We start from the raw sequence: 15,282 nt of genomic DNA, 5'->3' as shown, positions 1-15,282 counted from the left end.
GTGGTTTTGTTTTGGTGCCTGGTAAGTGTATGTATACCAATATAAGAAAGTTTCCACAGAGTCACTAAAGTGGTTGTACAACTTCACCTTCTCATGGATAGTCCATCTTTATTATCTCATCCCTCCTTTTCTATTTTTTATTAAGGCTTATGCAGCCTTTTCCACTAGTTCTGAAACTCCAGTAGATAGAAATACATTCTTTCTCCTTGTTCAAAAGTTTTGCATCATTCATAGCTACTCGCATATATACTGTCACTTTTATCCATTTCTGTAACCCTACCATGTCCTATACTTTTAGGGTCCAGGAATGCTAACAGCACTAGCAAACAGTAGTAAGAGGCAAAATGTCTTGAGCCTTTAATGGTATCACTACTGGCTATGAGATTGTTGCCCAGATAACTTTTCACTTAAACTGTGTAAGTAAATGGTTATATGCCTTTCTTTACAGTGGACTTGAGGAAATAAATGGTAGTGATTTATTGTAGTGCTAATAGGTATTATAGTTTACTGATTAGTTAAGAGCTTTGAGGCAAATTTTTTTTTACCTGAGTGTGTAAAATTAAGAAACTGAGCTAGATTTCTCATAGATCTTTATTGTCTTGCCAGATCTGTTATTTCTTTGGGAGGAAAAAAGAAATTAACATTTGACATTAAATGAGCAAGAAGATGGAACACATACTTAGTACATATTTTTCTTTCAGTATCAGAGTAATTTAATAGGGTCAAGGCCTTATAATTTAAGTCATTCTTCATTGGGGGAAAAGTGGAAACTAAAAATAAATGCTACTGTAAGAGGGCTTTAGCTTCTTGTAGTTTAACTAGCTTAAATTTAAGACTTTTGAATTGCAGTGGATTTGGGCACTTAAAAATATTGTTATTTTTAAATTCATAAGAGGTTCTGAGGGTGGCAAGGAATCATAAAGTTGATTCTGTATTTTTGAATCACTACCGGTAATATCCTGAGTGCTGATGGTAGGATGTCCCAAGGCAAAACATTTTCCTTGAGGCAGCAGTGACTCAGAAGGATGTTTTAATATGTGGAAAATGGAGCCTTCAGTCATTCATTCTAGTCGTGCCATTTGTGCTGATGCAGAACTAGCATAATTTTTCTCTGTGACTGCCCTAAAAGTAGTCTAAGGTAGCACTACTAACTCATTTCTCTAAAGGTGAAGCCCTTTTTTTCATAGCAGTGTGATGGAACTGAGACTGATTAACTTGGAGAATAGATATCTCTGGATAGAGATGGGTTTACATACCTTTGGTATTGTCTAAAATAAAATTTAATGATTAAATTCAGCTAAAGAAATAATGTAATTTGCTCTATTTTCAGTATAAATAACAAATGCCATTTAACAAGGTATAAAAAGCACCAAGCCGTGCCAGCAGTTAACCATTAAAATGGATCTGATTTCATGATTTCTTCATTAATTCTAAGCAGAATATGAAATACATTTTAGTAGTGAATGCTACTAAAATGACTACATTAAATGTTTTTGGTTTACATTGAAAAAATGTATTTTTTATCTAATTCCGACCAAATACAATGAAAGCTTGAAATACTTGGTCTGCACTTGAATAAGTAATATTGAGATCCACTAAATTTTCTTTTTGCCCATGCCACATTATGTGGGGTTAGCTAGAGTGCTATTTTTGGCATTTGCTTTCTTTGTGTTCAGAAATTATGATTTTGATCTTTAGCATTGAGGTAATATACTTCTCAGTGGAATTATTTTCCAAAAAGAAAGATGGTGGCCATGATTTTTATAGTTAATGGATTGAAAGGGTTTTGCTTTTGATATTAATCAGTTTTGCTATCAGTTATTAATATGCAGTGAATTTGTTTTAAACCTAAAATTAACTGCACATATTTAAGTGTTCAGTTTAATAAATTTTGAAGTTTTTATACTTGTGAAATTATCACTACACTCAAAATCATGAAAATATCTGTCACCTCCGAAAGTTTTTTTTCCAGTCATGAATAAGCCTTCTTGTCCACTGTCCTGTATTCCTAGGCAATCAGTGGAATTACTTTTTTTTTTCTTAAGATTTTATTTATTCGTTAGAGAGAGAGAGAGAGAGAGAGAGAGGCAGAGACACAGGCAGAGGGAGAAGCAGTCTCCATGCAGGGAGCCCGATGTGGGACTCGATCCTGGGTCTCCAGGATCAGGCCCCGGGCTGAAGGCGGTGCCAAACCCCTAAGCCACCGGGGCTGCCCTGGAATTACTTTCTATCCCCAGAGATTCTAGAATTTTATGTATATGGATTCTATAGGATATACTGTTGGTGTGGCTTCTTGGCTTAATTGTTATGAGATAGATCCATGTTAAATAGCATATACTAGTTCATTATTTTTTGTCAGAATTAGTAATGTACTGAATGGCTCTACCAAACTTAGTGTATCTATCCATTTCTTGATGGATAGTTGGATTGTTTCCATTTATGGGTATCAAAAATAGAGATGCTAAAAACAGTTTTTTGTGGACATAGACTTTCATTTCTATTAAGTAAAGTAAGTACCTAGGTGTGGAATAGCCGGGTTGTATGGTATGTGTTTAATTTTTTAAGAAACTGCCAAACTATATTCTAAAGTGGTTTTACCATTTCACATTCTCATCAATAGCATATGATAGCACTTGCTGCATATCCTTGCCAGCACTTGTATTTTCGTAATGAATGATGATGTTAAGGTATATTTTCATGTACTTATCTGCTACGTATACATCTTTGAAGAGGAGTATGTTAAGATCATTTGTCCCTTTTTAATATTGGGTTTTCTTAATGGTTTTTTTAGCATTCTTTCTTGTATTATTTCTGGAAGCAAGACCATTTTCAGATAATGTGATTTGCATCATTTTTTTCCCCCAACATGTGGCTTCTCTTTCATTTTGTTAAGTGTCTTGCAGAAAGCAGAAATTAGTAATTTTGATGAAATCCTATTTGTCACTTCTGTCTTTTATATATCATGCTTTTGTGTTTTATCTAAGAAATTTTTTCCTTAGTTAAGACCACAAAAAATTTCCACTATGTTTTCTTCTTGGAATTTTGTAGTTTTAGGTTTTACCTTTAAGTCTATGATTGATTTAAGTTAATTTTTATATTTGGCACAAGGTATGGACATAGTCTTTCCAGCTCTATTTTTTGAGAAGTTTTTCCACTGAACTGCCTTTGTATGACTATGGACATAGTCTTTCCAGCTCTATTTTTTGAGAAGTTTCTCCACTGAACTGCCTTTGTAGAAAATCAATTGACTGTATATATATATGTAAGTTTATTTCTGTACTGTCAGTTTTGTTTTATGATCTATTTGTGTCTCTTCAGTACCACAATGTCTTGATATTTGCAGTTTTAACAAATTTTGAAGTCAGGTAGTATAAGGCTTCTAATATTAATGATCTTTGAAGTTGTTTTGTCCATTCTAGCTCATTTGCATCTCCATGTGAATTTTAGAATTAGCTTTATAACTTCTATAAATACTGCTGGGAATTTGATTAGAAATGCATGGAATTATTTTGCTCAGATTAGAGAGCATTGACATGTTAGCATCCCTGAATCTTTGAACATAGTGTGTCTCTATTTGTCATCTTTACACATCATTTGACAATTTGTAATTCATATTTTCCATTGATACTGAATATTTTCAAAAATGACTTTCTGACTATTCTTTGAACAATTTTATAGAAACAGTTGATTTTTAACTTCTAGCCATCTGTGTTTTTAGTTTTGTTTGCAGATGAAGCATAGTGTCCTAGTTCATTATTAGTTTAGATAGAAAAATGTATAGGCTTACAAAATGTAATTGGTCAATATCTTGCAAGGAGTGATAGGTATTATCCCTAGTGTTTTGTTTTAAAATTTTTTTTAACATTTATTTGAGAGAGAGTGTGGGTTTAGGGGCAGAGGGAAAGAATCTCAAGCAGACACCCTGCTTAGTGCAGCCCAGTGTGTCACTGGATCTCACGACTCTGAGATCATGAGCTGAGCCAAAATCAAAAGTCAGATCCACCCAGGCATCCCATTTTTAAAAGTAATCTCTACACCCACCGTGGGGCTTGAACCTAAAACCCCGAAATCAAGAGTCACATGCTCTACCTACTGAATCAGCCAGGCACCCCCCCGTCCTCAGTTTTTTAAATGAAATATTAATATTACTCATAATATGGAGACTTGAAACTTGAAACTACCATTACTTAATGAGCTTAATTTATAGGCGATTTCAGGAAAGTAATTGATTCTGAAGGAGGGGTTATTATTTGTTTTTGTGGGATTCTGAGATTTCATTCAACTTACATATTTTAGAGAATCAGGTACTGGTTTTGGGAGAATGAAGAATGTATGTGATAAGGTCTTTGAGGTTTGAGGCTTAGGCACATGAATCACATTGCAGTTTATCAAGATGCAGAAAACTGAGGAAGTAATGGATTGGGGATTATCAGTTTAACTTGGACATGGTAGATTTTAGGCCTGTTGTTTGTTGACTTTGCTAAGTGCTTATACTTTTATTTGGAGGCTTGTAAATGAAGAAGAACATATATCCTATGTTAAAAATAGGTCTGAGGTCACACAGCTAAGTTATATGCAGAATTAGAACACAAACCTAGGGCCTGCTAACTCCAAAGCCAGTGTAGTTATTAGCCCTGTACTATATTGTCAAGCAGAAAAACGTGCTTGGCTGTGACAGTAATACAGTTCCCTGTGAACTATTATAAATATATAGCAGAATTTACAAAGTCAGTTGCCAACTGGACCAAGACAGATAACTGAGTCATGTTATAAGAGAGTGATGAGGGATCCCTGGGTGGCGCAGCGGTTTGGCGCCTGCCTTTGGCCCAGGGCGCGATCCTGGAGACCCAGGATCGAATCCCACATCGGGCTCCCGGTGCATGGAGCCTGCTTCTCCCTCCGCCTGTGTCTCTGCCTCTCTCTCTCTGTGACTATCATAAATAAATAAAAATTAAAAAAAAAGAAAATAAGAGAGTGATGACATCTTTAGGCAACTGCAAAGCCTATGACCCATCTGAAGGATTAGCTGCTAATCAGCTCCAACAGGTTGTTACCATGTGGGAATGTGGGCTCCATATTGCTAGATCTTCTGATTTTTTTTTTCCCCCCAAGAGAGGTCAGAAATCTTGATTTTCACATCAGGTGGTCATCTGATTTATAAATGTATGCAGCTGTCCGTGAACATGCTGTGTAGGTAGGTCATCCTCACTTGGGTCCACCACACATAAATGTATGTTGGATTCTACCCAGTGGGCAACTTTTGTTAAGAGTTGTACCTGGTATATTGTGGACATAACAATATGTTTACCTGATGTAAAAGGATGGTAACTGTGTGAGAAGCACACCACAGCCTTTGAAATGCAAGTTGCTTAGTTTGAACATGATGCTTATTGAATCTGGTGGGTATTTAAGTTCAGTCTTCTTATGGATCTGTTAATTATAGATGTCGAACAGAGGGAATTGCTCCCTGTAGCCTTTTGCCTTCTAATTGCATGCTTTCATTTGCAGATAGGGCCAGTTGCGAGTTTGTGGGTGTTTCACTGAAACCTGGAACCCAAATGAGAAGAAACCTTCAAGGAACAACTTCTATTGACAGTGAGTCTGCAGTCATCTGTATGCATAATATGGAAAGTTCTCAACACAGAGATAGCTAACTGGGTGACTCCGTTGACAAGGAGTGGTGAGTCTGACTGTCCCCACTGATAATAACTAAATCCTTTCTGTAAAAAGAGTAGTCCTCCTCTTACATTCTTAGCATTTGCTCACTGTTGAATAGTAAATTAATTTTTATATTATGGAAAATGACAATGGTGCAGCTTAGGAAAGTTCCTTGTCCCTAACAGTGGAGTTAGTGCATGATTGCAGTTTGACTTTTTTATTCATTTAGAAACATCCCTTCCTTTGCATTGTATTTCTCTCTCTCTCTCTCTCTTTTTTTTTTTTTTTTGCCTAATTATGCCATCCTCCAAGGCCTGTTGTCTTAAAATCTTCAGCTGACACTAAAATGATGGTCATGGTAATTAACAGCATCCTCTCTGATCTTGATTAATGGTAGATGTCCTTGCCTTTGGAATCATCTTAGGAATAGATCCAGTTTTGGCCACTAATAGAAGGGAAGTCTATAAGAGGTTGCTGGGAAAGGTTTTCTTGGTTTTCAGAAAGAAGGAAAGCGATGATCCCTTTTCTCTCTAGAGGTGGTTTTATCTGGATGTGACATCTGGAACTGCTTAGCCATTTTGCTACTAGCCTGAGAGTGATGTCCTTATGTAAAGGAAGGCAGAGGCAAGAGAATTGTAGAGAAGTGGAACTGGAGCCCATGTAATATACCTAGAATCACCCTAACTGGATTCCTTGTTATGTGAGATAATAAATTTCCATAATATTAAGCAGTTTTGCCCTTAGATTTTCTGTTATTTACTGTAGAAATCCACTCATTTGATTTCTCCTCTTTCTGATGACTGTCTTTAGTGTCTCATGCATTTATTTCTTCTTTTTTTTTTTTAATTTTTATTTATTTATGATAGAGAGAGAGAGAGAGGCAGAGACACAGGCAGAGGGAGAAGCAGGCTCCATGCACCGGGAGCCCGATGTGGGATTCGATCCCGGGTCTCCAGGATCGCGCCCTGGGCCAAAGGCAGGCACCAAACCGCTGCGCCACCCAGGGATCCCCATTTATTTCTTCTTGAATATGTTCTGTGCTATCCAGTAATGTTCCTTTGTGTTGCTTTTGAGGCACATTGTAAACTTTGTGAATCTAAGGGCTATGTTTATATCCCTGCTGTGTCTAACACCAGAACTAGCTTCTTAATAAAGCCATCAGTGTATATTTACTGAATTGAATTATTTGAACAGTTGAGTACTTGAAAAACCAATCTACAGAATTGAATAATTACAGAGATTTTCTTTTTCTTTTTTTTTTTAAAGATGTATTTATTTAAGAGAGAGTGTGTGTGTTAGAGCTGGGGGAGGGCCAGAGAGGGAGACAAGAGATTCTTAGGTGGACTCCCACTCATGACCTGAGCCAAAACTAAGAGTCAGATGCTTGACTGACTGAGCCACCTAGGCGTCCCTACAGAGATTTTCTTTTAATTCATATCCTGGTTTTTAATCACACTACTTCCCTGCAGGATTATAAATGAAGTTTGGCTTTTAAGATGATGAGTATGTAACACATTTTCAAGTGGTTAGTTCTCAAAAAAATGTTTGTATTTTGCATTTTGTTTTTCTTCAGCTTTACTGTCAATATCCGATCTTTTCCTACAGATTTCCTACTCGCTTTCAGTATAATAAATTTCACTATCTTCTCTGTTATAAAAACAGAAGAGTTTATTTCTATTTTCTGTGCTAATTATAGGAATAAGGGACATAAAAAGTAAGAAACCTAGTAATTCAGGAATAATTAGCATTTGGCTTTGAAATGCAATGGACAAAAAGGCTCCCTAAAGTGAGATCTCTGTTCTTAGGACCTAGTTCTGTGTGGGTGTGGGTGGGGGTAGGTTTCATGGTGAATCTAGTACCTTGTAAGAGGAGTTTTGAGTTACAGGATGGATTATTTAGTTGCTTTTATTTTAAGGCTCTAAGAAACAATAACACTTTTTTTTCTTAACTCAAGATACTCATGTACTCTTCACTCTTAATTTATATTCTATTAAAATCTTGAAAAAATTGGACGTGAACCTCTTTTGCTTTGAGAAAATATATAGTGTTGGTTTCTGTTGTGGTAAGAAGGAAAAATCATAAAACCTGTGGGCAGTCTTGTAATACATTTTGAATCCTTGAAAATGTGATTTTTATTCAGTGAAGAGTTTACTTTTATTTTCCTTAATGGCTGTTTATAAAATTTGAGGGAATAACTTTTTTTTTTTTTGAGGGAATAACTTTTTAAGAAGGTAGTGAAAGTTGTGTGACATGCTTGACCTATCCATTTTAATTCATTAATAACATTCAGTAATATTAGAACTTGAAATTACTAAGGTCAACTATAATGTACTGTACTTCATAAATAATATGAGGAGTTTGTCAGAATGGAACATGTGCCTTAACCCAAGGCAATCACAGCAGGCATGTGATCTAAGCTAGATGAATCAGAATGATCTTAGGATATTTGCTAGGAATGCTGGGGTAGAGGCACTTAATATATGTGTGTGTGTGTGTGTATTTTTTTTTTTTTTTGGCTGAATTTCAACAGAAATCAAAATGTACAGTCAGTAAACTCCTGGCAGCTATCTTCTGACCATAAAAGGAAACCAGTTGAATAAGAAGTAAACACTGAAGGAGTAGAACAGAGAAAACCCAGGCCCTGGCCACTAGATCAGGACTTCCCTGTAGATAGTATACCTATAGACTTTTTAGTTTATATGAGCCAGTAAGTTCTGGTTTAATCCAGTTGTCTTTGGGTTTTATGTTTCATGTATATGAAAACATCTTAACTGATACATCTTGATACATCTTTTATCATCACCCATTCTAGACTATATAATGATAACTCAAGGGACTTAATGAAACTTTAATTGCAAATTAGTCAAGTAAGTCTCTGATGATGCAGTCCATATCATGTGTAAGGTGGCAGATAAGGCCATTCATTGATTGATTACAAGGATTCAAGCATTAAGTAGTAGAAGAGTTAAGATGGTAAATAAATACATGGTCTATGCCATTGCTAAGGATTTTATTGTTAATGGAGTAAATTGACATTATATGAATAATCCTACTATATACTAGTAGGATTATTAACTGAGATTGAAAATCTCTTATTAACGAAGGTTAGAATTGTTGAAGAAAAGGAGTATCCATCATATCTTGTAATTAGCTTCTTGGTGGAAACTCCTGCTGAATCCATGTTTTCTTTGAAGTTGGTAAAACAATTGTGGGGAACTCATGATTGGAATTTTTAAAAACATATGAATTATTACTCATTTATTTTCATAATAAAGCATTAGAAAATGTACAGTCCTCAATCCCTTATTTAAATTTTTTAAATTTTCCTTATTCAGAATCTTGAGGCCAGATATACTGGAGGTTTCATAATTCTTTGGATTTTAGAAAGGTTAATAAAGTGCACATACTGTATCTTTTTTTACTTAAGGACAAGCTGGTTTTGGTATTAATAATACAAATAATAATACCTTACATGAGTTGAACTGCTAAATGATATATTCTGTATACTTAACTATTTAACAATTTTGTTTTTTAGTAATAGCAATAAAACATGAAGGACATTCATTTTATTTCTTTTTCTGTTCAGACTAACCAGAACATATCTTAATTCACATTTTAAGAATCCCCTTTACTTTGACTTCCCCATCTCATTTCACTCATTTCTTAAACCTTTTTATTGCATTACCTACACCTTTACCAAGCTACAGAATCTACAAGTAATTACATCTGACACCTAAATAGAGTTTAGAAATTTAAGGTCTTCTCTCTCAAAGGTTTCCTCTTCACTGATAACTCTTCAAAAAAGAAAAAAAATGCTCTTCACTCATACCTTTCATTTTACTTTCACATTTCATTAGCAAATCAAGCCAGTCTTCTCATTCTAAACAAGATTAGAGAGAGTTCTTCTACTGAGCATCTTGATGCTACAACCCACAAGTCTGGGAACCCTGGATACTGTTCTGCTCTATAAGAAAGTGGTTTTGTGGAATAAAAGCTTGTATAATTTGTGATTATTGATTTCAGTACATACTGTGTTGAGTAATTAGTAATAGGTGAGAAGTGAACTTGGTCATCAAAATAAGGATCTTTATAGCTATGAGGAGACAGCAAATGCATCTGTGTATATCAGGGTTCTTTCAATCATTTTGACTACAGTACAGCTGTTGGTGCTGTAGCCATCTGTTGTGTTCTCTTGATGGTGAGGAATAGGAACTGATGTAAATGGGTGAAGCTTTGCTGGAGCCAGAGTAAAGCCTTTATGTTTGGTTTTCTTTTGCTATTGTATGGTATCTATTGCATAGGTGACTGGGTCCTGTCGTATTCAGAGTGAGGGTTTCTGATTCCTAACAGTGCTGGTGAGGAGGAGATGCTGCTGACAAATGATGGCAGACATCTGTTGGTCAGTGGTAGACAAGGAAGGATGCAAACTGAATTGGTCTCTCTCTAATGTGTAATAAAGGTATAATAAGATGGTTTTGATTGTACTCCTCCTTTTTAGAAATGATCTGGAGGGGGATCCCTGGGTGGCGCAGCAGTTTAGCACCTGCCTTTGGCCCAGGGCGCGATCCTGGAGACCCGGGATCGAATCCCACGTCGGGCTCCCGGTGCATGGAGCCTGCTTCTCCCTCTGCCTGTGTCTCTGCCTCTCTCTCTCTCTCTCTCTCTCTGTGTGTGACTATCATAAATAAAAATTAAAAAAAAAATTTAAAAAAAAAAAAGAAATGCTCTGGAGGAATTTTCTGATAGAACAATAGATATAGTTTTACTCCTGATGGATGCCACAGCATCTCACTCCCTTTGGAAGACTTTGGCAGTCTTGGGATATGACCAACTCCATCCTGTTGATCCTCTTGTATCCTTTTCTCCCCCCCTCCCCTGCCTCCCTCCTCCAACAGATGGGCTCCAAGTCCTTGCTGGGAGACTCTTTTCCTGGTAAATAGTCCAGTTAATTCAGCCCTAGCAGCTGGGCCTTAGAGGCCTCCAGTTGGAGCTATTGGACAGGTTCTGTGGGGTGCAAACACAGTTTACCACAGTCTTGCTTTTGTGATCACATGTGTGCACACACATATGGATCACATATAAAAGTGAGTTTACCAGCTCCACACGGGGTCATGTTTGTTTCTTCACTTCCTCCCCTGGGGAGCTGGCAACATGTCTTACTAGGCAGGACAGGTGAAGTCTGTAATTTAATTTTGGGATCATCATGAAAAGAGTTATTCCATTCAGAATAACTGGAACATTTACGGTGCTTGTTAAGTTTGAGAGAGCATCTTGATTGATTGCTGTCTTTATAACATCACATGGAGATAAATCCCTAAGAACTCCTATAACAAATTCCCTTCTGCATCTGTAGATTTTCTTATCAGTTGCAATAAGGCAGGTATCCTACCAACATTCTTTATTGCTATTGTATTTTCATCTGTAGACTTGCCAAAAACAAGGTTTCGGAGAGCACCACAACATTCCTCCAATCTTCAAAACTGTTGTCCAAAAAGTTGACTGGAAACTTGATTCTTCCTAACCTATGCACTTCTGGAAGTACTTTGTTTTTGCCAAAGCACAGGTGCTGCAGGTAGGCCACTGCATCTGTCTCAGTGATGGGAAGGGTGCTGCAACATGTGAATGACTTCAGGCAATTTGGGATCATACCAGGCAAACTCCCTGGGGTCTTTCCAGATACTTTCTTTTGAGGGAGATCTTGTGGTGCCAGCATCAGCAGGTGTTGCATGCTGAAGCCTGTTATAATTGCATTTCTGCACTTGGTGCTGTATTGGCCTGTAGGGCTCTGCGTAGGTAGCTGTTGTGTTCAGAGCATAATTATTTCTTTGGTATGTAAGGGTGCTTTGTTGACTGGACTTCTTTGCACATTTCCAACACCTACTGTACCCGTTTGATATAGTGCTATGATCCTTGGAGTTCCACAGTTTTGTGGTTTGATCTGTGATTACCACAGACCGTAATAGGTCTTCCCCTCCTATATAGGAGTGATGAGTAAATTGGGAGACAGAGCTAAATTAGGTCTTTCTCAAGCTGGTTGGGCTGACTAGTGTAGGAATGATAAGCCTGTCAGACTGTCTGGCTGATGTGGAACCACACTCTCATAAATGGCTGCTGTCCGAGTTGTTCTGTGTCATGAACAGTCCTTTACAGTGAAGGTCATAGATGTTGTGGTGCGGTGGTCATCCCTGAGTGTTTGGGGGGACAATGACCGCACTTGCCCTTGGGATGGGAAGCTACTTGAGTCTTTTCCCCCCATCAGGATCAGTGGGGACCCTACTTTGGTGGTGGTTTGGTACTGAGAGGTGGTCCATTGGGATTGGAAGTGGACTGATATACAACTACTCGGGAGGTGAGTATCTATGCAGAGTATGGAGAGCCTCCCCACTGAACAGGTAATGGGTAAAGGAATATCCACTGGGGTTCGGTGGTCGGGAGTCACTCAGTGACAGCTGAAACTACTCTCCAGAAAAGTTCTCTGTAACCCCTTTGGAGGAGACATGCCTCCTGATAACAAAAGAATGACTGTTCTCTAGATGGAGCTGAACTATAGTATAACTCCTCTCATGGCCTTATTGGCTACTGATGGCTGAACTAGTGTTTGTCCTTTAGCTCTTGACTTTCTCACTGAATGGTGATTGGCTGATCCTCTGAATGAATGCTGTGGTCAAATTCTGGCTGTTGTGGAAACTCCTTGCTTTTTGGTATCCTCTCTCAGAATAAGAATTCTTTTGTGTTGAACTTCTTGAGTTACCATTATCTTTCAAGGAGAGATGTCTCTGCTGGTGAATAGAACGGGTTCCTTGTGCTACTCTGTCTTGATGAGATTTTGTTGGAATGGACAGTGTCAGAAACTCCAGGTTCCTTTATACCAGTATTTGGCACATCTGTTGATCTCCAAGGAAATGACTTCTCAGTTGACTTTCTCCTTCAGGAAAGCTAGAATAGTGGTGGCTGTGGTGTTGGGTTTCTTGCCTGGGCCAGTGGAGGCAGCTTCCTTTCTGTGGTTGTCCTTCCTCCACCAGTGAGCCCTGCTCAGGAATGGGCCTTCCTCCTTCCAGGTTAGGTAGCAGCTACCATCACTCCAGGAGTCAGGTATGTTTGCACTGAGGGGGTTGCCGATGTGACATTGGAAAAAAAATAAAAAGTGGATGCAGGGCTGCCTGACTCTTCCTCCTTCAATTACCTCCTCCTCTGAAGCAGCTCTCCCACCACCCACAGCAGTGGTGGCTAACTTACCCCTCTAAGGGGTGTCACCTCTGTGGACAGTGTTGACAAGAAGTTATTTTTATACTTGAGAAAACTTAGAGATGTTAGGTGATTTTATGGAGGCTTATGCAGCTAGGAAGTAATAGATTTGAGATTATATTCCTTACCTGTTTGGCTCTGAGGTCCATTTGCTTAATCTCTGTTGCACTGCCTCTTTATGCTGCTCTACAGCCTAAATTCATTTTTTTGTTGCTGTTGTTAACATTAGTAAGATGATTATTCTTTGTTAAGTTTAATCAGCCACCTTGACGAATTCACTTAGTATTTCTAATAGTCTTGCAACGGATTCACTTGGCTTTTCTGGGAATATAAACATATTCCCATAATTTTGTATTTGGAAGTACCTAATTTTGTAACTAAACAATTTTCAATTTTGCTTATCCTTTTCAAATTTTATATTATATTGGTTCACTTACTAGTTGCATTGGCTAGAACTTCTAGAACATTGTGATTACAGTGAACATCTTGTCTTGTTAATTACTTTAATGTATCTTATGTGTCACTAAATTAGCTTACCATTATTTGGAAAGTTGATAAATTTCACCCCTGAGTTGAAGTCAGATGTTATTAGTATTCTTTATAAATAAAATATAAAAGGGATTGAGATACTTTTGTTTTCTTAAGTGTTTTTAAAAATTCTATTTGGACAAATTTATAGGCCAGATTTTAAATTCTTATTTGTTGCAGTGTCAGAATTGCTACAAACTAAAATTATTGTTACTTCTACATACTTATATTGCAATAAAATCCAAGATTTTATTTATTTGAGAGAGAACAAAAGCATGAATAGGAGGAGGGGCAGACGAAGAGGGAGAAGGAGACTCCCCACTAAGTGGGAAGCTTGATGTGGGATTGGATCCCAGGACCCTGAGATCATGATCTGAGCCAAAGTCCAACCCTTAACCAACTGAGCCATCCAGGCACCCCATACTGCACTTCATTTTTAATCTCTGATAGTCCATTTGAATTTTTACCTCTTTAGTATGTTCAATTTTATACATTTAAAAATGTTTATTATACATTGTAATTTGCTGAGTTATATTTATTTTAGATATGTATTTAAAAATTTTTTTGTGTGAGGCTAACGTAGTAGGAGCTCAGTGAATATATGTTAATTTTTAGAATTAATCTGATTAGTGAAGCATCTTGATAAATCTGTTTTGGCTAATGATAGGAAAATATTCCATCAATTTTAGAGATGGAAAAAACTCAGAAAATACATATTTCGTTTTTGGTTTCATGGTCATGTGGCTGATTTCTAATCTGCTGTTTTCCCTGACTTGATAGCATCTTGCTGTGGTTACAAATCTTTTAGAAGCTCTCTGGTGGATTTAGGTGTGTCTCTCTCTGTCTCTCTCTCTCAGGTCTGTCTTTCTTTCTTTCTTTCTCTCTCTCTCTCTCTTTCTTTCTCTCTCTCTCTCTCTCTCTCTCTCTCACACACACACACACATGAGGAATAATTCATTCACCAAATGTGAGATAGTGAGGAATTGTGCATAAAAAAAATTATTAAAGAGTTAGAATGGAATTGCCCCTGAATGGTTCAGAGTTTCTCCTGTTAAACTTGTAAATATCTACAAAGAAGTAGTTTTGGAGATTTTTAGGGAAAGGCCTAATTGGCATAGCTCTTTAGTTTTGTCGATACGATCCAAAATATCTGTCTCTATCTATAGCTAGAAAATATTTTTGAAAGTCTGATAATAGTGTTATAGTTTATGGCAATGAAACTGATATTAAGTTTCTAGTTACTTTGGTTAATGGTCCAGGATTTAAGTGTCTGGAAATAATTGCCATTTGAGGGGCTATGCTTTGCTTAAGTAAATAGAATTCATGGCTCAGCTTTGGGCCCGCTCAGCAGCTAACAATAGTATAATAATCCTTACCACAGCAGCTGGAATTTATTGTAGCTGTTGCTGTATGTTCTCACTGTAAAGGCCATGATTTCCGTGAGGAAATCATAAAAGCAGCCCTTTTGTGGTTTTGATTACAGAGTGTTTTCTGGGCAGCAAGAGAAAATTGCTCTGCTTGTTTTGTGCTATGTGGATATAAGACATGCTTTTATAAAAGAAGCCATTACTTCTTTGAAAAGTAGTCACATGCAAGATAACCTATTTTCATTTCTTATTACCATCTAACGGTATTTGTGAATGGTTTTAATGTACCATGGTTCAGTGAAAAAAATGCTTTAGGGAATGATACTAAATAAAGGAAATGTGTTGCTCTTATGATAGATATAGAAATTTTCCACTCGAGACCATCTTTTTCTGTAGTTTGCTTTAAAAATGGTTGACTGTAGGGATCCCTGGGTGGTGCAGCAGTTTAGTGCCTGCCTTTGGCCCAGGGCGCGATCCTGGAGAC

At 37.2% G+C, this 15,282-nt stretch overlaps 1 protein-coding gene and 1 pseudogene across 6 annotated transcripts in view; one reads left to right on the top strand and one right to left on the bottom strand.

The window, feature by feature from the left end:
- The window catches only part of CDC42SE2 (CDC42 small effector 2), a 162,721-nt gene that overhangs the window by 82,190 nt on the left and 65,249 nt on the right, over positions 1–15,282 (top strand). For 4 of the 6 annotated variants that reach the window (XM_041761792.1, XM_041761791.1, XM_041761790.1 and 1 more), the window contains exon 2: positions 5,509–5,680. The exons of 1 other annotated variant lie outside the window; for it this stretch is intronic. The gene's annotated coding sequence lies outside the window, so the exon portion shown is untranslated. The remainder of the gene's footprint in view (positions 1–5,508; positions 5,681–15,282) is intronic. One more of the 6 variants, XM_041761793.1, reaches the window with a different exon arrangement.
- LOC121495241 lies at positions 11,910–13,052 on the bottom strand (annotated as a pseudogene).

Source organism: Vulpes lagopus, chromosome 7 (assembly GCF_018345385.1).
Source record: "Vulpes lagopus strain Blue_001 chromosome 7, ASM1834538v1, whole genome shotgun sequence".
In the NCBI taxonomy this organism is placed as follows: Eukaryota; Metazoa; Chordata; class Mammalia; order Carnivora; family Canidae; genus Vulpes; species Vulpes lagopus.
The sequence above is the reverse complement of the archived record's forward strand: the minus strand, read 5'-3'. Positions and strand labels throughout refer to the sequence as shown.